This window comes from Astyanax mexicanus, chromosome 24 (assembly GCF_023375975.1).
Source record: "Astyanax mexicanus isolate ESR-SI-001 chromosome 24, AstMex3_surface, whole genome shotgun sequence".
In the NCBI taxonomy this organism is placed as follows: domain Eukaryota; kingdom Metazoa; phylum Chordata; class Actinopteri; order Characiformes; family Acestrorhamphidae; genus Astyanax; species Astyanax mexicanus.
The window spans coordinates 16,453,814-16,476,041 of record NC_064431.1 but is presented as its reverse complement, the minus strand read 5'-3'; the positions used below and the strand labels follow the sequence as shown (position 1 = coordinate 16,476,041).

The following is a 22,228-nucleotide window of genomic DNA, read 5'->3' as shown; positions in this document are numbered from 1 at the left end:
GATAAAAATCGGATTATAAGGCGCACCATCAATAAACGTCTATTTTCTGGTCTATTTTTATACATAAGGCGCACTGGATTATAAGATGCATTTGAAGAGACATTATGAGGAAATTCTAATTCAGCAGGTCTCACCGCTGGGTGGGGGGGGTTTAGCTAGAAGTTAAGTAAAGCTAAGCTACATAAACAAAACTGTAATAAAGTCATACGAGCGCTGGATGTTAATCTACACAGTTTTCTCTCCTAAAAACTGTTTATTTGGGTGAGTAAAGAGCTTCAGTTTATTTACAGTAATTTTTGATTCTCGAATTTCTCCAGCACTAAGGCATTAGTGGAGCATTAGCATTAGAGGCTAAGTGCTAGCTAATGCCGCCCAACAGTTCTACACTGAGGAACCCTGAGTGTTCTAGTAAGCCAGGGTGATGATAGCTAGCGGCTCGTCCCACGTAGCACATGCTTTAGTTTATTTACAGCTTAGACTTCCAATATTTTCAACAGCGCGGTTTGCAGAAGCTCTAGTCGCAGTTAGCAGCAGTGCTAGCTGTGGTTAGTAGTGCTAACGCTAGTAGATGCCATCCAACACTGCTATAATAATGAACCCTGAGTGCTCTGGTAAGCCAGGGTGATATTAGCTAGTATTAGCTAGTAGCTCATGTTAACACAATAAAGGCAGAGACTACAGTCCAATATACTCCCCCCTGAGAGCTAGCGCGGTTAGTGGATAATGCTAATGTTGCTTCAGCGGTGCTAGCCAGGGTTAGAAACAGGCTACACACTCACTTCTGAATTGGGAAATAGCAGTTCAGAAACTCTAACCCTACACTTCAGTGGAGTGGCTTTACTGCTCATTACAACCTGACTGGTAGAATTCATATATAAGACGCACTGGATTAAAAGGTGCACTGACAAGTTTTTGGAAAATGTAAGGATTTTAAATGCGTGGGATGGATTATCACAGGACACCATAAGGAACCTCTACAACTCAATGCTGGGATTTCTGGCATGTTGTATTACACATTACACATGCATTACACACTACTTCTGTGTGTGTAGCTTAATAAATATTGCCCATATCAGTCTAAATTTGTAATAAATTTTTGTTCCTGGATACTCTTTTCTTCCTTGTGAATAGCAGCACAATCCCACACTTCCTTCTGAATGCAATTTATGTAATATGTGTATTTAATACAAAATGTTTAAAGCATTGAATGTAGAGTGTGAACCTTTTTTTTTTAAATATTATTATGAAGGTGCACTTAAAATCCTTTAATTTTCCCAAAAAACATCAATCTGCCTTATAATCCGGTGCTCCTTATGTATGAATTTTACCAGTCAGGTATTGTGGAGCAGTGAAGACACTCCACTGAAGTACAGCATTATAAGGGTGAGTTGTCAGTTGAAGTTTCTCCAGCACTAAGGCTGAGCGCAGCAGCAATAGCATTAGTCGCTAACTGTGCTAAGCGCTAGCTCTTTTGCCGTTCAGAGGTGAGTTTATTGGACTGCAGTCTGCGTGTTTGCTGTGCTAAAACAAGCTACGTGGGATGAACCGCTGGCTGACAGCACTTTGGGTTACCAGAACACTTAGGGTTCCTCAGTGTAGCGCTGTCTGGCCACATTTACTAGTGCTAAGTAGGGGTGGGCAATATGGCTCTAAAATAATATCACGATATTTCAGGGTATTTTTGCGATAACGATATACTTGGCGATATAGGAAAACAATATAGTATAGTATAACAGTATAATCATAAAGTGACAAAATCAATAATATAGCATAAAATAATATAATGCAGCAAACAATATAGCAGTATATTTTCATTCATATAAACTGCAAACAAAAACTATAACAATAAAAACTAACTAAAACAATTATACAATAAATACACTTAAAGCTTCACAGTAAATAATGGACTACTTTTAAGACAAGCCATCCCTACTAAAACGATATGGATTTTTAATATCATGATATTTCTTTGTCACGATATATTGTATATGATATAATATTGCCCACCCCTAGTGCTAAGCGCTGCTAAGAGCTGCTGCTTACTGCAGTTACTGCTGCTGCTAACTGCACTGTTGAAAATATTGGAAATCTTAGCTTGCTGTAAATTAACTGAAGTGCTTTACTCACCCAAATAAACAATTTTCTGCACCCCTGTTCCTTACTAGTGTCGCTTAAAATGCACCTTATAATCCAGTGTGCTTTATGTATGAAAATAGACGTTTTTTGATAATGCGCCTTATAATATATGGTGTGCATTATACTCCGTAAAATTCATATGAAATATGAACCAATATTTGGACACACACACAAACACACTCCACTTCCTGTGCTTTGCTCTAAATCTGTGTGTCAGGGCTCCTAGGGACACACGGCTCTGACAAAATCAATGATGGCTTTACAGAGACCTCAATTAGGGGCTGAGGTACCCTAACTCAAAACACACACGCACACACACACACACACACTCTTTTCCGGAAACAGCAGAGAAATGTGAAACAGTCGCCTCAGGCTGCGAGTCTGACATCTAGTGCATCCCACCAGACAGCAACTCCGCCTCCACCATCACAGCTCCGCCTCCTCCATCAGACCCTCACACACCCTTACAGTCGAGCCTCAGTTAGAATCTCACAACCTCAACTTTAACACACTGTAACACACTGTTAGAACTCCTCTATGAATAAATAAATTAATAATTGTAATTAAATTATCTACAAAATTTGGTTTAATGTGTTTGTTATACTGTAATATTTACATTTAGTCTGGTTAGTTTTTTTTACGTTGAACACTGCACTAAAAAAAACGTAACTACATCCTGTTATCATCACCTATGTGGGCGGTGTCTTTATATAATTCACACTGATTGTTCTGTAGAAGGGAATTCATCAGTCGTCAGCATGAGTTTCCTTTTTAGGTGTTGTGCCAATTCACTCAATAAAGCTTAATCTACAGTTACAGTAGATACAGAGGAACCAACAGCATGTAACCTGGTGTACCCGAGCCCCCCCAGACCCGTTCCATAAACTGTCATTATGTGCTCAAGCCCGATTTAAACCCGTAATGTTTTTTAGCAATAAGAAGTGTTAAAACTGAGCTTTTTAAAAACATTTTGGGGCTGTTTGAATGAGCGAAATCTGTTACGAATGATGTTAAAGATCCACTAGGTAGGATTGAGATTTTGTAGTTAAAACAAAAACAAACACTTTAACTCAACTTATATATCACATATTTACACACTGGTTGTTTTAATAACCTTTCAACTCTCTTATTAATATTATAAACTCCTTACAAATCAGAAATATCCACTGATTTACTTATAATCTGTCTTATCTGGTTCATTCTGAACTCACCTGTCTTCTCCGGGACAGTACAGACAACAGAATGAACGAACTTTTGAACAAATCTTTTTAGTGAACGGATTCTAATGATTCAGTTCATCTAAAAGAGCTGATGTGCCCATCACTACTAGTTAGCTTCTGTAAAGAATTAACCAACTCTAAATAGCTGGTTTTGTAGTCCTTGTAGAACTGTTAGAACTACATACAGGTCGGAAAGCAGGTCGCAGTTCTCGAAAGAGGCGCAGTTCTCGCGAGCGTTGGTTGTGGAAACGCTAGGAAAACTTACAGAGTCTGGTTTGAGCTCAGAGGAGCTCCGGCACAGACACGAGAGCACCGTGATTCCTCCTATTACACCTCTGTAGTGAGTTTAAAGCTGTAATTTCACTTCTTTAAAAAGTTCAATAATCAACGAAATCCTACCTAGTGTGCCTTTAATTAACTGACTGTAACTGATGTAATTGCAACACTGAAGAAGCATAGACATGTAATTTAAGATTATTATTATTTTTTTTTTTTTTAAGAACAGCTACACACAGCGCTGCAAGTAAAATGCGGACAGATAGAGGAGCTCACGTGTGCACCCCAGAGGTGCGTGAAATAACATTCAAATTTGTGCAGCTTTGATTTACAAATAATTTAATTTGTTACTTTGCTATATTGTTATTATCACGCAATAGCTTTACATAAAAGAAAAATAGCATCAAAAAACAGACGCCTAATTCACAGATTGCTTCTTTTCCTTCTTCTATTGTTTAATGGATGATGATAGCCTGCCTCAGCTTCATGTAATTGGTCGAAAAGTTTGAACCATCTCAAAACAAAGTATTTTTACACTGCAGATGAACTGGACCATGGTTCAGCTGAGCTGTTCCGCTCTTTTGGTCGTTTTGTGACGAATGTTACACCTGCTATTTTGGTTTGGACCAAACAAGGTCCAGTAGGTGTGAGGACAGCCTGATTTATTACTGAGAATACTGTGAATGCAGTTATTAAATAAAAGTGCAGTACAGCACAGACCCTGTGACTGAGAGACTCACACACAGCAGCAGAGCTCAAGTCAAGTCAAGAGTCAAGAGGCTTTTATTGTCATTACATCTGAGTACAGGTACACAGTGTGATGAAATTACGTTCCTCCGGAACCATGGAGCAACATAGAACAACAAGCAATAGACAACATAAAGTGCAGGAGTGACGACAGTGCAACATAAAACTATAACACTACATAACAATAAATACAATAAATACAAAAGACGAGACAATTTAAAGACAGGACAGTGCAGTACCGATACGGTATAATAAAGTGTATAGTGGGGATAAGGTGCAGAGATGTGTGACATACTGTAACATATAGAACATATATAATCACAGCAGTTACTGAGGTAGAGTTTATAGTTTAATTTTGTGCGAGTGTGTTGGGTGAGTGGTGGGTGGGGTGGGAGTTCAGTTCTGTCTCTGTGCGTTGAGAAGTCTGACTGCCTGGTGGATGAAGCTGTTGCAGAGTCTAGTAGTGGAGGCTCGGATGCTCCTGTATCTTCTGCCGGACGGCATCAGAGCGAAGAGTCCGTGTGAGGGATGGGTGGGGTCGTCCACAATGCTGGTGGCTTTGCGGATGCAGCGTGTGGTGTAGATCTCAGTGATTGAGGGAAGAGAGACTCCGATGATTTTCTCAGCTGTCCGCACTATCCGCTGTAGGGTCTTGAGGTCTGAGGTGTTGCAATTCCCAAACCAGACGGTAATGCAGGTGCTCAGGATGCTTTCTACAGTCCCTCTGTAGAACATGGTGAGGATGGGGGGTGGGAGATGTGCTTTCCTCAGTCTCCGCAGGAAGTAGAGGCGCTGCTGGGCTTTCTTGGTTATGGAGCTGGTGTTGAGGGACCAGGTGAGGTTCTCTGCAATGTGAACACTGAGGAACTTGGTGTTATCCACAATTTCCACAGCAGAGCCGTTGATGTTCAGCGGGTGGTGGACACCTGGAGCTCTCCTGAAGTCAACAACCATCTCCTTGGTTTTAGCCACGTTAAGAGATAGGTTGTTGGTTCTGCACCAGTCCGTCAGCCACTGCACCTCCTCTCTGTATGCTGACTCGTCGTTCATGCTGATGAGGCCAACTACAGTTGTGTCATCAGCAAACTTGATGATGTGGTTTGAGCTGTACTTTGCAGTACACTCATGAGTCAGCAGAGTGAACAGCAGTGGACTGAGCACACAGCCCTGGGGGGCTCCGGTGCTCAGTATGGTGGTGCTGGAGGTGTTGTTTCCAATCCTGACTGATTGTGGTCTCTCAGTCAGGAAGTCTAAAACCCAGTTGCAGAGGGAGGAGTTCAGGCCCAGCAAGCTCAGTTTTCCGATCAGATGCTGAGGGATGATGGTGTTGAATGCTGAACTGAAGTCGATGAACAGCATTCAAACATAGCAGTCTTTGTTGTCCAGGTGGGTGAGAGCCAGGTGGAGCGCAGTAGAGATGGCATCGTCTGTTGATCTGTTTGGACGATACGCAAACTGCAGAGGGTCCAGTGAGGACGGGAGCTGGTTTTTGATGTGCCTCATGACCAGCTTCTCAAAGCACTTCATGATGATGGGAGTAAGTGCAATGGGACGGTAGTCATTAAGGCAGGACACTTGAGACTTCTTCGGCACAGGGACGATGGTGGTCGTCTTGAAGCACGTCAAGACGATGATGTGATGAGCTCCCACATCATCAAGATTATCTCTCTGACTGTCTGTCTGTCTAACACACACTGCTATAACATTAAACACACACACACACGCACACACACACACAACTACACTAACTCCACACCAGACTCAGAGGGGGAGGGGTTTGGGGGGGGGGGTGTAAATCTGTGCCGGAGGAGAAAATGTAAATAAATGAAAAAGAGGAGACAGGCTGGAGAGGAAGATCAAAGAGTACAGAATCGGATGGGGGTGGGCCGTCTGGGGGCTTTGTGTGTGTGTGCGTGTGTGTGTTTTGCTCTCCTTTTCAGGACTCATTAATGCATATTAAAGAATGTGATCATTTTTTTTTATTTTTTACAATGCGCTCACATTTACAATTACCAGGAAGACTGTAATACGTGTGTGTGTGTGTGTGTGTGTGTGTGTGTATGTGTGTTTCTAGGCTAGGTCCCGTTGGGAGGATATTAGCCTTCTGCTACCTATGAGAGAGTGTTAGACATGCTGTATCAGAGTCTATCACCCTCTCCCTCTCTCTCTCTCTCTCTAATTAAAGGGGCAATATCCTATATTATTACTGCATTTATTATTCAATTTAATTAAATTAATTTCTATTTGTGTTAGTTTATGTGGTAAATTAGACTCAAATTAATTTTACATATTCTTTTTTCCAACTTTCTGATGTTTAAGATAAATAAACCGAACATCTGTTACTGTGTCTCTTTAAGACTGATGTATATAAGCCTCTGCTCTAACAGGTAAACTGCTGTAGGCTGAATGAATGGAGCTATCGGTGAGATTTAACGGCTGTAGATTTTTACGGGGCTGCCTCTATGTGACACTAAATCGCAATTTGAATCCTGTTCATGTAGCTTGCCATCGGCTACAGGAGCCCTGAGGAAGCACAAATGGCGCTCTCTCCTTACACCTCTCCAAAGAGTGATGTTGATCAGCACAAGGCGTCTGTGAGCTGATGTATCTAAACCGAGTCACTGCGCTTTCTTCTGAGTGCGCTGTAATGCTACTCAGCAATGCTGCATCAGCAGCAGTTAAAAAAGAGGCGGAGTTTGACTTCACATGTATCAGAGTCTTCTCCCTCCAGGTGTTGGGGCATCACTAGTGATCGGGGGAGTCCTAATGAGTAAATTGGGTAATTAGCTGTCTAAATTGAGGAGAAAACGGGAAGAAAATTTGAAATAAAATTATATAAAAAAAAAACTTCTGTAGGCTGAATGGGTGGGGCTAGATTGCTGTAGACTAAATGGCTTGGGCTATGTTTATCTATAATTAAACAAAAAAAAAAATCATATTTTATGTTATGTTTTTTACATACAGTGCTATATATATTTATATCTTTGTCTGTATTAAATTCCGCAAATAGAAAGTTATATGTGAAACGTTTCCTGTACAGCAGTGGTTCCCAAAACTGTGGCATGTGTTCAACTGGTGGTACGTGAAACACGCCAAGTTGTTTCAAAAGATTATACAAGTAAAGGCATGTGGGTACCAGGGGATCTCCAAGTTTCTGGGGCTTAGGAATTTGCCTGGTTGTATTGGAGACAATGACATAACGTCGCTGTCGGATAAAAATGTAATTTACTCCAAATGCCATGAAGTAATTTTGCAGCATTTCTGTAGAAATGTGGAGTTTACATTCCAATAGCATTGATTTATTGTGTTTCACACAGACATCAGGATATCTAACAGCGTTATTACACATAGCATTTTATATAATCATATAATTCACCCCTAGTTTGCTTGTATTTGTTCCTGTGGATGACTTTTAGGTGTTTTTTTGGCTTTTGAGTTTGATTGTGAGTGGTACATGGTCTAAAACCTTTCAGAACCATTGCTGTAAAGGATTATAGTTCACATTTATTACTTTACATTAAAAGTTATTTTCTTTTGAGAAAAAAAATATCAGAAAAATGATTTTCTCTTGTCTGGCTCTGTAAATAGCAGCCCATTAGAGAGCAGTGATTAGTCAGAGTGTCCGGCTGAACTGTCCGAGCGCCTCCTGACCGTCCACAGCTGTTCCCCGGCATGTGCTCAGAGCTGCTGCACCTGCTGCTACCACCAAGAGCTCCCAAAAGACTCGGACAGTGGACTCGATTTACACCCAGTACTGAACCAGGGGCATGTGTTTCGTCTAGCCCGCCAACCTCCACACAGTCAGACGCTCTGATACCAGTCACACTGGGTCACTGGAGAAACAGTATGAGGAACTACAGGGTCCAGCCACTTATATATTCATTTTCTAACTTTCCAATGTTTAAGATAAATAAACAGAACATTTTCTTACTGCGTCTTAAAGATATGCCTCTGCTTTAACAGGTAAACTGCTGTAGGCTGATTGAGTGGAGATACACTGTTGTAGTTTGAACAGGTTGAGCCATAGGTAATATTAAACTGCTATAGGCTGAATGGGTGGAGCTAAACTGTTGTAGTGTATACAGGTTGAGCTATAGGTGACATACTGGGTGGAGCTAAACTATTGAAGTCTAAACAGATTACGCTATAGGTGAAATTAAACTGCTGTAGGCCGAATGGGTGAAGCTAAACTGTTGTAGTCTAAACAGATTAAGCTGTTGATGACATACTGGGTGGAGCTAAACTATTGAAGTCTAAAAATATTAAGCTATAGGTGAAATTAAACTGTTGTAGACGGAACAGGTTAAAATATAGGTGAGATTAAACTGCTGTAGGTTAAATGGGTGAAGCTAAACTGTTGTAGACTGAACAGGTTAAAATATAGGTAAGATTTAACTGCTGTAGGCTGAATGGGTGGAGCTAAACTGTTTTAGTCTGAACAGGTTGAGCTATAGGTGAGATTAAACTGCTGTAGGCTAAACGGATGGTGCTAAACTGTTGCAGACTGAACAGGTTAAAATATAGGTGAGATTAAACTGCTGTAGGCTAAACGGATGGTGCTAAACTGTTGCAGACTGAACAGGTTAAAATATAGGTGAGATTAAACTGCTGTAGGCTAAACGGATGGTGCTAAACTGTTGCAGACTGAACAGGTTAAAATATAGGTGAGATTAAACTGCTGTAGGCTAAATGGGTGGAGCTAAACTGTTGCAGACTGAATGGGTTGAGCTATGGGGTAAGATGGAGATAGGCTGCTTTCACACCTACTTTGTTTGGTCTGGACGTTCAGACTTTTCAGTTTGGTCCAAACCAAAAATACTGAAAACCACGATCAGCTGAACTATGATCCAGTTCTTTTTCAGAATGAAAACACTTTTTGGATGGTTCAGACTTTCAGAACAATTACAGGAAGTTAAGGGTAGGCTATCATCACCCATTAAACAATAGAAGAAGTGTTGTGCCAAAATCTGACCCCGCTTAACCTTCAGGCACACTACACAGCAGTATGGGTACAACAGATTACACTAGATTTGGTGATTCCTGTATCTTCTGTAACTGTAGATTAACCCTTATTTATAAACAGAAATAAATTAATTTGAGGGAAATATGTTGCATTCACTCTGCAGCAGGACGCACCTGGACTCGGAGGAAGTCGCATTCTGTCAGGGAGGCAGAATTTGGCACAATATTTGCATTGGCAACTTGCCAAACTGACAACAAGCCACCATCTAACACACCAGCCAGTTTCAGAAGTCCTCCAGATCTTCATTAGTTTGGTAAGTGGGTGTGGTTTATAGTGTGATAATTCAAAATCCACACTCCAGTGGCACAACTGAAGCGTGAACACACACTCAAAGCAGACCTGTGACAGAGAAGTTGGTAATGATGAAGAAAGTACTAACCTGCGTCTGTGTACAGGTGCCTATGGTGCCCTCTGGCTGCTGGGAGTAGGGCGCTGTAGTGTGTTGGGAGGCAGGCTGCTAACGTGGACCCCAGGGGCCGATTCCATTCTTGATCTCCAAATTATGAAACCTGTGCAGAGAATCTGAGCCAGGAGATTCCTCACCACCATGGAAACACATCGTCAAACGAGATGCAGCGCAGAGATCTTTATAGTGAAACCTAAGAAAACAGAAAAATAGAAAAAAAGCACTTAGTTAAACACATTGTACCTCTCAAAAATCTAAAATCCCAGATATAGAAGTGTGAAATAAATGTGCCAGGGGTTCTGGTAATAAGTTTTTTAAAGAACCTGGAAAAAGCGAAAGTTGACTAAGAGAAGCGTGTTTACATGTATTTAATATGATTGCAAACAAAATAATCAGACTATAAAAAGAAACAATAGTTTTGGTGTTTGGCCAAATATGTAAAAAAAAAAAAAGACAGAATAATGTAAAGCAGACAATTACTAATTTCATTTTCGTCATTCGTCTTGTTTTGGCTACTGCACCTGCGCACATCTCCACAATAGCCTTATTCTGTGCTAAAAGCAGTCTAATATTTACTGTGAAGCTTTAAGGATATTAATTGTATCATTGTTTATGTTCGCAGTTTAAATGCATGCACTAAACAGTGTTCACTTTAGTATTGTGGTAAATGTTTTGTTACATTATTCATTTCGTTACAATACTATTATTTAATACAAAATCAGAGTCTTAGTAAGCTACAGTTTAAAAAAAAAATGTACAGATTTCTTTGGTTCTACTAAAATCTGAACCTGTATGGAACTATAGAAAACTTTAACAACTTTTAACAACTTTTTTTGCAGTCGAATATTCCTGAAATTAATATACCGTATTTTTCGGACTATAAGGCGCACCGTATTATAAGACGCACTATCAAAGAACGCCTATTTTCTGCTATTTTTCCATACATAGGGCGCATCGCATTATAAGGCGCGTTAAGTGACACTAGAAAGGGTGCCTATATCAAAGTGAACAGGGGTGGCGCCATGTTTCCCTTCCCCCACCGGGGGTGGTCGCTTGCCGGTGGAGCGTCTCAGTATACAAATCTAGCTATTTCAAAGTCAAGAGTGCTGGATATTAATCTACACAGATTCCTCTCCTGAAAACTGTTTATTTGGGTGAGTAACGTGCTTCAGTTTATTTACAGTAAGCTTAGATTTCCAGATGTCCACTAAGGCTTGCTGCACCAGCGTTAGCATAGCTATCCGCTAGCACGCTAGCTAGTCACCTAAACTAGTAAAGTTAACCCAAACTTAAACGACAGCGTTACACTGAGTAATCCTGCGTGTTCTGGTAAGACAGTGAGATATTAGCTAGCGATTCGTCCCCCGTAGCTTGTTTTAACACGGTAAACAAGCAGATTACAGGCTGATAAAACTCACCTCTGAGAGAGTTAGAGCTTAGCATCTAGCTAATGCTAGCCAGGCAAAGCAGCACAGACTTACAGGCCGATAACTCACCTCTGAACGGTGAACGCTTAGCGATTAGCATCTAACTCTAATAATACTGCTCCAGCAGTATTAAAAGTACTAAATTTAGATAATACTGATCTCTGAACAGTGAAAAAGCTAGCTAGCTTAGCGGTTAGCATCTAGCTAATGCTATTGCTGCTCCAGCCACGGAGCTGCACGGCTCTGTGTGTTTACTGCTCCTTACACCTGACGGGTAAAATTTAGATAATACTGATCTCTGAACAGTGAATAAGCTAGCTAATGCTATTTGCTGCTCCAGCCTCGGAGCTGCACGGCTCTGGACTCTGTATAGCACTGAAACTCTGTATAACGCTGCACGGAGTGTGTGTTTACTGCTCCTTACAACCTGACGAGTAAAATTTAGATAATACTGATCTCAGTGAATAAGCTAGCTAGCTTAGCGGTTAGCATCTAGCTAATGCTATTGCTGCTCAGCCTCGGAGCTGCACGGCTCTGGACTCTGTATAGCACTGAAACTCTCTATAACGCTGCACGGAGTGTGTGTTTACTGCTCCTTACAACCTGACGAGTAAAATCCATACAAAAGGCGCACCGTATTATAAGACGCACTGTCAATTTTTGTGAAAATTAAAAGTTTCTAAGTGCGCCTTATAGTCCGAAAAATACGGTAACTGAAATATTTTCAGTGTTTGGGTTCCGGTGACGTCATCCACCTGAATGGCAGCCTAGGATCTCGGCTCCTCCGAAAAACTAGCATTTCGCCCCTTTAAATCAGCTAAAACAATTGCAAGTTCATATTACTAAGTGGGGCAAGGATGGGGAAAAGGGACGTAACCAAAAAAAGCACTACAGAGGAGTCGACAAACGAGGAAAACGCAGAAAACAGCTCTGCACAAGCACAAGGTAACGACGCTAATGCTAATCCTCAAGTACACGAGGCAGCTAGCTTAGCGAGAGTTCTGGAGGAGATAGGGGACTTTCGCAAAGATGCGAACCAGCAGTTATCTGATATCAAGTCGGAGCTTAACAATATCAACCATAAAATAGCTCAGGCAGAGACACGGATTGAAAAGACGGAGAGTCGCGTACAAAATGTCGAACAAGTTCTGGACAAACTGTGACCCAGCAAGAGAGCAAACTGCTTGACCAGGAAGGCAGGTCTCGGCGAGAGAATCTGAGGATATATAATGTCGCAGAAGGAGAGGAGGGATCGTCTATGGTGGAGTTTATCGAGACTTTACTACGGCAAACGCTGGAGCTACCCACGAGCACCCAGCTGGAGATTGAGAGAGCACACCGCTCCCTCGCTCCGAGACCCTCCGGGAGCAACGAGGATAAGCCGCGGTCAATAATAATCAAATTTCAAATTTCTCAAAACCAAGGAAGAAATTCTTCGCAAGGCATGGGGCCAGAAAAGAGTGCTTTGGAAAGCGAGACCAATATACACTGCTCAAAAAAATAAAGGGAACACTCAAATAACACAATATAACTCAAAGTAAATCAAACTTCTGTGAAATTAAACTGTCCACTTAGGAAGCAACACTGATTGACAATCAATTTCACCTGCTGTTGTGCAAATGGAATAGACAACAGGTGGAAATTATTGGCAATTAGCAAGACACACTCAATAAAGGAGTGGTTCTGCAGGTGGGGACCACAGACCACTTCTCAGAACCTATGCTGTCTGGCTGATGTTTTGGTCAGTTTTGAATGTTGGTGGTGCTTTCACACTCGTGGTAGCATGAGACGGACTCTACAACCCACACAAGTGGCTCAGGTAGTGCAGCTCATCCAGGATGGGACATCAATGCGAGCTGTGGCAAGAAGGTTTGCTGTGTCTGTCAGCGTAGTGTCTAGAGGCTGGAGGCGCTACCAGGAGACAGGCCAGTACACCAGGGGACGTGGAGGAGGCCGTAGGAGGGCAACAACCCAGCAGCAGGACCGCTACCTCCGCCTTTGTGCAAGAAGGAACAGGAGGAGCACTGCCAGAGCCCTGCAAAATGACCTCCAGCAGGCCACAAATGTGCATGTGTCTACACAAACGGTTAGAAACCGACTCCATGAGGATGGTATGAGGGCCCGACGTCCACAGATGGGGGTTGTGCTCACAGCCCAACACCGTGCAGGACGCTTGGCATTTGCCAGAGAACACCAGGATTGGCAAATTCGCCACTGGCACCTTGTGCTCTTCACAGATGAAAGCAGGTTCACACTGAGCACAAGACAGACGTGACAGAGTCTGGAGACGCCGTGGAGAGCGGTCTGCTGCCTGCAACATCCTTCAGCATGACCGGTTTGGCAGTGGGTCAGTAATGGTGTGGGGTGGCATTTCTTTGGAGGGCCGCACAGCCCTCCATGTGCTCACCAGAGGTAGCCTGACTGCCATTAGGTACCGAGATGAGATCCTCAGACCCCTTGTGAGACCATATGCTGGTGCGGTTGGCCCTGGGTTCCTCCTAATGCAGGACAATGCTAGACCTCATGTGGCTGGAGTGTGTCAGCAGTTCCTGCAAGATGAAGGCATTGAAGCTATGGACTGGCCCGCCCGTTCCCCAGACCTGAATCCGATTGAGCACATCTGGGACATCATGTCTCGCTCCATCCACCAACGTCACGTTGCACCACAGACTGTCCAGGAGTTGGCGGATGCTTTAGTCCAGGTCTGGGAGGAGATCCCTCAGGAGACCATCCGCCACCTCATCAGGAGCATGCCCAGGCGTTGTAGGGAGGTCATACAGGCACGAGGAGGCCACACACAATACTGAGCCTCATTTTGACTTGTTTTAAGGACATTACATTAAAGTTGGATCAGCCTGTAGTGTGTTTTTTCACTTTAATTTTGTGTGTGGCTCCAAATCCAGGCCTCCATTGGTTAATAAATTTGATTTCCATTGATGATTTTTGTGTGATTTTGTTGTCAGCACATTCAACTTTGTACAGAACAAAGTATTCAATGAGAATATTTCATTCATTTAGATCTAGGATGTGTTATTTGAGTGTTCCCTTTATTTTTTTGAGCAGTGTACTTCGACCAGGACTATCCTCCAGCAGTACTACAGAAACGCAGGGAATACTCCGAGGCAAAGCGAGTGCTAAAGCAGAAAAGCATACGCTACCAAACCCCGTTTCCTGCGAAACTGCGAGTATTTTACGAGGACGGGACGCAACTATATCACACAGTGGAGGAAGCGACTAAAGATATGAAGGACAGAGGATTCCCTGTCAACATAACTACATCAAGAGAGAGCCTGACCGAGCAGCTCTCCCGCTCTGCGTGGGCAACTATGGGAGAACTGAGAAAGCAGAGGCAGGTGGAGGAGCGAGAGAGCAACATCCGAGAGAGGTTACGAACCTTCAGAAGACAGACTTCACCTCCTTTGGGCGTGTAAACACGAGTCCATTGACTTGAAAAATGCGGACAAGTTAAAATACAGCGCACAAATATGTATACATGATGCTGTCCTGTCATTGCCATGCATACGATACTGCATTTCCTACGTACAATAAGCCATTATATTGCTTTCTGATATAATATAATTTCTGATACAATTTCCCCTACTAATATCGTAACAAATACATGGGAGGAATACGTCGAAGTTAACGGAGAGTTTTTTTTCTGGGACTGCTTCGGTGGGGGCCCTTTTCACAAAGATGGGAGAGGCTTTCCCCCACGGCTGGATGTTTTTTCCAGCTCCATATAGGGTCTATTATTTGAGACCCCAGCCTTGGAACCAGACTCAAGTTCACGTTCGAGTTTCATTGTTATTGTTTTTTTTTTTTGTTTGCTTTTTGTTTTTTTATTCAGGGGGTGGATCAACCAAGTTCTATGTCTGTGAGTATAATTGGCCACCAGTCTGTAAACACATATGGCTAGTAATAAGGTAAAGATTATTTCCTTCAATGTAAATGGGCTGCTAAATCCTATTAAACGGAAGAAAATTATATCTAAAATGAAGAAAGAACAAGCCCATGTAGTGTACCTACAAGAAACTCACTTAAATGATAAGGAACATGAAAAATTAAGGGGGATGGGATTTACTCATTTATTTTTCTCCTCATATAAATCTGGACATAGGAGAGGAGTTGCTATTCTTGTCTCAAGTAAGTTACATTTTGAAACAAAAAATGGAAATGGGGGATAAAGAGGGCAGATTTATTTTAGTACAGGGAAAAGTAGAGGGACAACCAGTCACCTTACTAAATATGTATGCACCACCAGGAAGTGATTTTAGCTTCTTCCAGAAGATTACTAATATTATGGTAACAAAAACAGAAGGGATTTTAATATGTGGAGGAGACTTAAATACACACCTACAACCTAAGTTGGATTCTTCTAGTGGAAAAAACAATGAACCAAAGACACTACATAAGAAAACAAACACTCTTTTTAAGGAGGTTGGTCTAATAGACATATGGAGAGAACTATTTCCGAACAGACGGGATTATACTTATTATAACATAATAACATTTGCAACAGACAAAGATAATATACACTCCTGTGGAATTGGAACAATAGACCTAAGTGACCATGCACCTATATATCTGTACGTTGACCTTGGTACTCGGCAAAAGAATACAATTTGGAGACTAAATTCAAGTTTACTTAAGGACTCCTCCTTTAAGGAACAAATTAAAACAGAAATTACAAACTATTTGGAATTTAATGATAACGGGGAGGTTTCCCCGCCTATATTATGGGATACCCTAAAGGCAGTTTTACGGGGTAAAATTATAGCAACAACAACTTATAAGAAAAAAAAAAGAACCAGAGAATGGAGGAGTTACAAAGGAAACTGAAGGAATTAGAAAAAAAACACAAGTCATGCGGGGCACAAAACATATTTAAGGAAATCAGGAACATTAGATATGAAATTAATAGCTTGACTACACAATAAATTAAAACAAAACTAAAATTTCTAAAACAGAGATATTATGAAAGCGGGTCTAAATCAATGAAAATATTGGCTTGGAAATTGAAAAAAAAAGATAGCAGAAAATACAGTACATAAAATTAAGGATCCAAGAATGAAGAAAATAAAACACAAGCTAAATGAAATTCAAGATGCCTTTGAAACATTTTATAAAACGCTATATTCTAAAATTCCAGGGGGAAGTGTGACCCAGATCGATGCTTTTTTGAACTCATTGGAGTTACCTACTTTAAATGATGAACAAAACGAAGTGCTTATTAACGACATAACTGAAGACGAACTAAATGCGGCAATCAGTAAACTTAAATTAAACAAATCACCAGGACTGGATGGTTTCACAGCGGAATGGTACAAGGAATTCCGTAAAGAACTGATTCCGGTTATGCTTCCTACACTGAACTGGGTTTTGAAAGAGGCACAAACACCACCTAGCTGGAAGGAAGCAGTAATTTCAGCTATATTAAAGGAAGGCAAGGATAATACAGAGTGTGGGTCATACAGACCAATATCTGTTCTAAATGTAGATTATAGACTCTTTACTTCTATTATGGCTAAACGACTAGAGGAGTTTCTACCCAGATTAATTCATAATGATCAGACTGGCTTTGTAAAACAACGTCAAACACAAGACAATATACGAAGATCCCTACATGTCATAGATCATATACAAAAAAACAACATACCGTATTTTTCGGGCTATAAGGCGCACTTAAAATACTTATTTTTTCCCAAAAATCGTCATTGCGCCTTATAATGCAGTGTGTATGGATTTTGCTTGTGTTTACTGACCTCGATTTTATGTGGTACACGGCGCTCTGTTGTGCAGAATTCCTCACCCACGCCAGAAAAAGATCCCCCTCTTGGGCTAGCGCGCGGTTACCTTTGACTGCCGTACTGCCTCTCGGCTGTGGCTCAGGGTAGCTAGTTTCCACTGTAGCTCCGTGGCCAGAACAAGGTGCCGGTAAACTTTCCTTTCCACCCGTTCTGGGGTAATAGCACAAACTGTTTCTTTTTAGCGCCCACTTCTAAGTAAAGTTAACCTCTTAACACGCGCTGGCCCACCGGCGGGCCAGAAATATTTAATATTTCATAACTGGCTGTGTTTCTGAATAGTAGTTACAGGTTCAATATAGACATCCAATATACCATTTTAAAGCTTAGAATCTCTGCTTTTGAGCTATTTAGCCTATTTAGCGGAATATCCTTTCAGAAAATAAACATTTAGGGCGAAATATGCCTTGGTTATGATTTTAATAATTCATAACTCTCATATTTGCGTTTATCGTTCGTCCATATTTCATCGAATGCGGTCATGTCATACACCATTCGAACCGTCTGGCTCTCCGGATTCCAGAACTGTGCTTTTACTGTAGGATGTATGTTTCATGAATTAGAGCTGCGTCAGAGCGCATGTTTCCAGTAATAAAAGGCTCTCCTTTTGTCCTGGGGTAACCTCCGGTCACTGCCGCCACCCCCCGAACACACACCCGCGCTCAGCCACAGGTCCTACCTTCAAAACGCGTCCAGACTAAAGAGAATCCATCAATCCAGTCTCCTGTAATCCACAGTTATATCCAAACAGCGCTGGAAATCACTTCATCCAGAAATGAAACTTATCCAATCTTTATCTCTGTTTTAAAACCGTTTTATTCACCGAATTCGGCACAACACGCTATTATAGTCAGAAGCCTCGCGGAGTAATGCGGTACTTGCTGTGCTTCAACATAATATTATGGTCTGTCGGAGCGTTGCGGCTACCGTTGTCAGGAGCGTCGCGGAGTAATACGTACTTGCTGTGCTTCAACATAATATTATGGTCTGTCGGAGCGTTGCGGCTACCGTTGTCAGGAGCGTCGCGGAGTAATACGTACTTGCTGTGCTTCAACATAATATTATGGTCTGTCGGAGCGTTGCGGCTACCGTTGTCAGGAGCGTCGCGGAGTAATACGTACTTGCTGTGCTTCAACATAATATTATGGTCTGTCGGAGCGTTGCGGCTACCGTTGTCAGGAGCGTCGCGGAGTAATACGTACTTGCTGTGCTTGTTGATTTATTGCTCAGAGATGTTGTTATTTTTCACAGATATTGTGAAGGATTTATTGCTCAGAGTTATTGTTACTGATATAAATAAAGTTTCATTTAGTGCGCCTTATAATCCAGTGCGCCTTGTGTATGGACTAACACTAAAAATAGACCGTTCACTCATCGTGCGCCTTATAATACGGTGCGCCTTATAGTCCGAAAAATACGGTAAAAGCAAAAGTGATGAGTGTTGATGCTGAAAAGGCATTCGATTCAGTTAACTGGATTTTTCTTTATAGAGTTCTACACAGATTTGGCCTACACGATACAATTATTACAACTATACAGGCCCTATATAATAACCCAGTGGCCAGGATTAAGATCAACGGGCATTTATCAAATAGCTTTATAATAGAAAGGGGTTCTAGACAGGGATGTGCATGGTCACCCCAGTTGTTTGCTCTATACTTGGAGCCACTGGCCCAATTCATTAGACAAAATGAGGACATTATCGGAATTACAATTAAAGGGGTAGAGCATAAACTAGCTTGATATGCCGATGATATCCTTGTATACCTAGCACAGCCAACACATTCTTTACCCCACCTGATGCGGTCGTTTGAACTGTATGGTCAACTTTCGGGATATAAAATTAATGTAAGTAAAACCCAGCTATTCTCATATAATTATAACCCACCAGAAACAATTACAAATAGGTACCCTCTGACATGGCACACAGAATCTCTGAAATATCTAGGGATTACAATACCAAAAGATCTTGCAAAATTATCAGAATATAATTATCAGCCTATTAATGAAAGAATCAAAGAGGATATCACAAGATGGAATCTAATTCCTTTTTTTAGTTTTAGCTCAAGGATTGAATCCATTAAAATGAATGTACTACCGAGATTATTATATTTATTCCAAACCTTACCTATAGAAATTAACCAAAACCAATTTGATGAATGGGATAAAATGATATCGAGATATATTTGGCAAGGAAAAAGACCTAGGGTTCGCCTTAAAACCTTACAACTAATTAAAGAAAAAGGGGGCTGGGGTCTACCCTCTCTAAGAGATTATTACCTTGCAGCACAAATGAGGGCTGTTATATTCTGGTGCAACCCAATATATAATGCACACTGGAAGAATATTGAAGAAAAAGTCATCTCCATCCCCATACAGACAATCCTAGCAGATGACAAACTACAAGACTATATAAATACCATTGATAATCCATGGGTGAAATGGACCCTTAAAGTGTGGAAAATGATTATAAAAGAATATAAATTAGAGGGAGACATTGCAATTCTTAAATGGTGTGCATATGATTCTAACTTTACGCCAAATAAACTTGACTCCAGATTTAAGGACTGGACAACCAAGGGAATAACAGCACTGTGTACAATTCTGGAAGAAGGAGCACTACCTAGTTTTGAAAAGTAAAAAAAAAAAAATTTGTTAGAAAAACAAGATTTTTATAGATATTTACAGATGCGAAACTTTATTAAAACAAAGGCACAAAATATAACTGAGTTGAGTGCAGGTCTAATGGATTTGTTCAGGAAAGCATATAATGCAGATAGCGGTGGCAGAATTATTTCATGTCTGTATGGAGCCATATTAGATTTAAAACCACATTCAACTCTATATATTAAAACTAAATGGGAGAGGGAAGGAGGGATAACTATATCAGATGAAGAATGGAAAACAATATGGAGATATCAATGGAAGTGCACTAGGTCCCTGTATTGGAGAGAGTTTGGTTGGAAAAAACTGATAAGATATTTTGTTACACCCTCTCAGAAGGCCCATTATGATAATAACCTCCAAGTGTGCTGGAGGAACTGTGGAAATTTAAATGCTACCCATTACCATATATTTTGGGACTGCCCCAGTATTAAAGACTACTGGAAGAAGATACATGAAGCACTACAAGAGATATTTGAATGTGAAATTTCCTTAGAAAGTAAGACTTTATATTTTGGGCTCATACCCCAAAAGTGGGAGAAAAGGGATAAATATCTAATGAACATATTGCTGGTGGCTGCCAAGAAAACTCTTACTAGGAAGTGGTTATCACAGGAGTGTCCTACTCTAAATGCATGGATGGATATTATAATGGATATATATGAAATGGAGAAGATAACTGCTTTTATTAATCTTACAGTGAGACAATTCCTCTCAGACTGGAAAAAATGGGTCGAATATGTCACACCCCTTAGACCTGATTTCATATTCACAAACTAACTATATCTCTGTATAGATAAGATCACCCCCTGTATGTATAAAGTTTTGATATTGTGGGCACTATTTTTTTTTCCTTCTTGTTCTTTCTGTTGTTTGAGGGTGGGAAGGGGGGTACAAAAAAAAAGTGTTAAGTATGGGGACTTACAGAAATGTATGACCACTGTCTGTTTTTTATGTGTGTGTACGTGTACATACACACACAAAGATTTAAATGTCCTATAATGACATGTATGATTCTGTATGACAATAAAAACATAATAAAAAAAAGAAAAAGAAATATTTTCAGTGTTTTGTTACAATCAGAGATTACTGTATATCATTGCTGCAAAAATACCCTGAAAAATCATAATATTATCTTTAAGCCATATCACCCAAACCTACATTTTGTGGAGGATAAACAAATGTACAGTGAATTTTGGAAAATTATTTTGAAAAGGGATTGCAGTGCTTAGGATATGTTGTCCCTTTAAAAAAAAAAAAATCCAAAATTCACTGTAAATTTGTTTATCCTCCCCAACACACACCTACAGCGTCATTCTACTGTAACTCTATATAGCTACATTTACATTACCAGGCTGAAGTAACTCAAATCTGATTTATTGCTCAATGTGGCTCAGATCTGGCTCAGATTTTTCCATGGCTGTGTGAACGTGCCAAATCCTTTTTTTTTTTTCAAATCAGATTTGAGTCACTTTCGTATGTGGTCCTAAATTTGATATGTATCCGATCCATGGACATGCAACATGAATGTGAAGGGTCAAACCAGAATTCATGCGTCTTTTTGCTTTTACGCATTAGCATTAGCGCTACGTGCTTCTCTCTCGTACCCACACATCTCTTGGTGCAACTGTGCAGCTATAGCTGCAAAAACAGCAAAAGCAAAGTCTTTTTTTCTCCTCCTCGAACTGAGCATGAACTTCAGACCAGCTGTTTACTCTCCACTCCAGCAAAAGATGCTCCACATATGAGCTGCTAACTTTTTTTGCATCAATGTGCAGCATGTGAGGCGTTTCAGGGACAGATTCATTCACATTACACACAGATACAGCTTACACTTACATTTGTCAATGTGAACCGTCAAGACAGATAAATCCGATCTGAGCAAAAAGTCTGATTTAAGCAATGAGGCTCTCTCACACTCTCTCAGGAAATTCGTAATAAAAAATGCTGGATTTCTGCCAAGTTTCCTAATTTTCCTCCATAAAAACACACCTGACTCACCTCAGCAGGGAGGCTAAGCTCCGCCCCCAGACCCCACCTTTGTGAAAGGTTTGTCAGGCTGACCTACATCCCTACTGTTGCACCGGGGACTCGTAGGGGAGTCGCCTTCCCTCTTCCCCTCCGTGTCAAACCTTAGCATTTGGCGTTTGAATAAATCAGTGCGTTTCCTGTGAGATCATGCCGTCGTCCTCCGGCAGAGTTATTACACCATATGCTGCGCCGACATCAATCAAATCTCAGTACCACAAATTCCTCCTGTGAACATGCTGGCATTAACAGACAGCCTGAGGGGGACGCAGGACCACCCTGATAGCACAGAGCCTCGCTATACCATGCCTGCGGGGCAAGTGTCAATATCATTCAGTGTTATAATGATTTAAAATTTTAAATAAATGTATAGGAATCAAGTTACGACCTATAAACTCTAATAGCAACATCCTCAATAACTGTCACAATTTCTTCTTTTAAATGGACCATAAATTGTCCCATGATTTATTGCAACAAACTATTTTATTATAATTTTA

At 41.0% G+C, this 22,228-nt stretch overlaps 1 protein-coding gene across 1 annotated transcript in view; it reads right to left on the bottom strand.

Annotated features, from left to right (window-relative positions):
* Positions 1-22,228, bottom strand: part of LOC103035539 (nck-associated protein 5-like) — a 159,332-nt gene that overhangs the window by 123,146 nt on the left and 13,958 nt on the right. Inside the window, exon 2 of the mRNA XM_049471741.1 lies at positions 9,782-10,001. The gene's annotated coding sequence lies outside the window, so the exon portion shown is untranslated. The remainder of the gene's footprint in view (positions 1-9,781; positions 10,002-22,228) is intronic.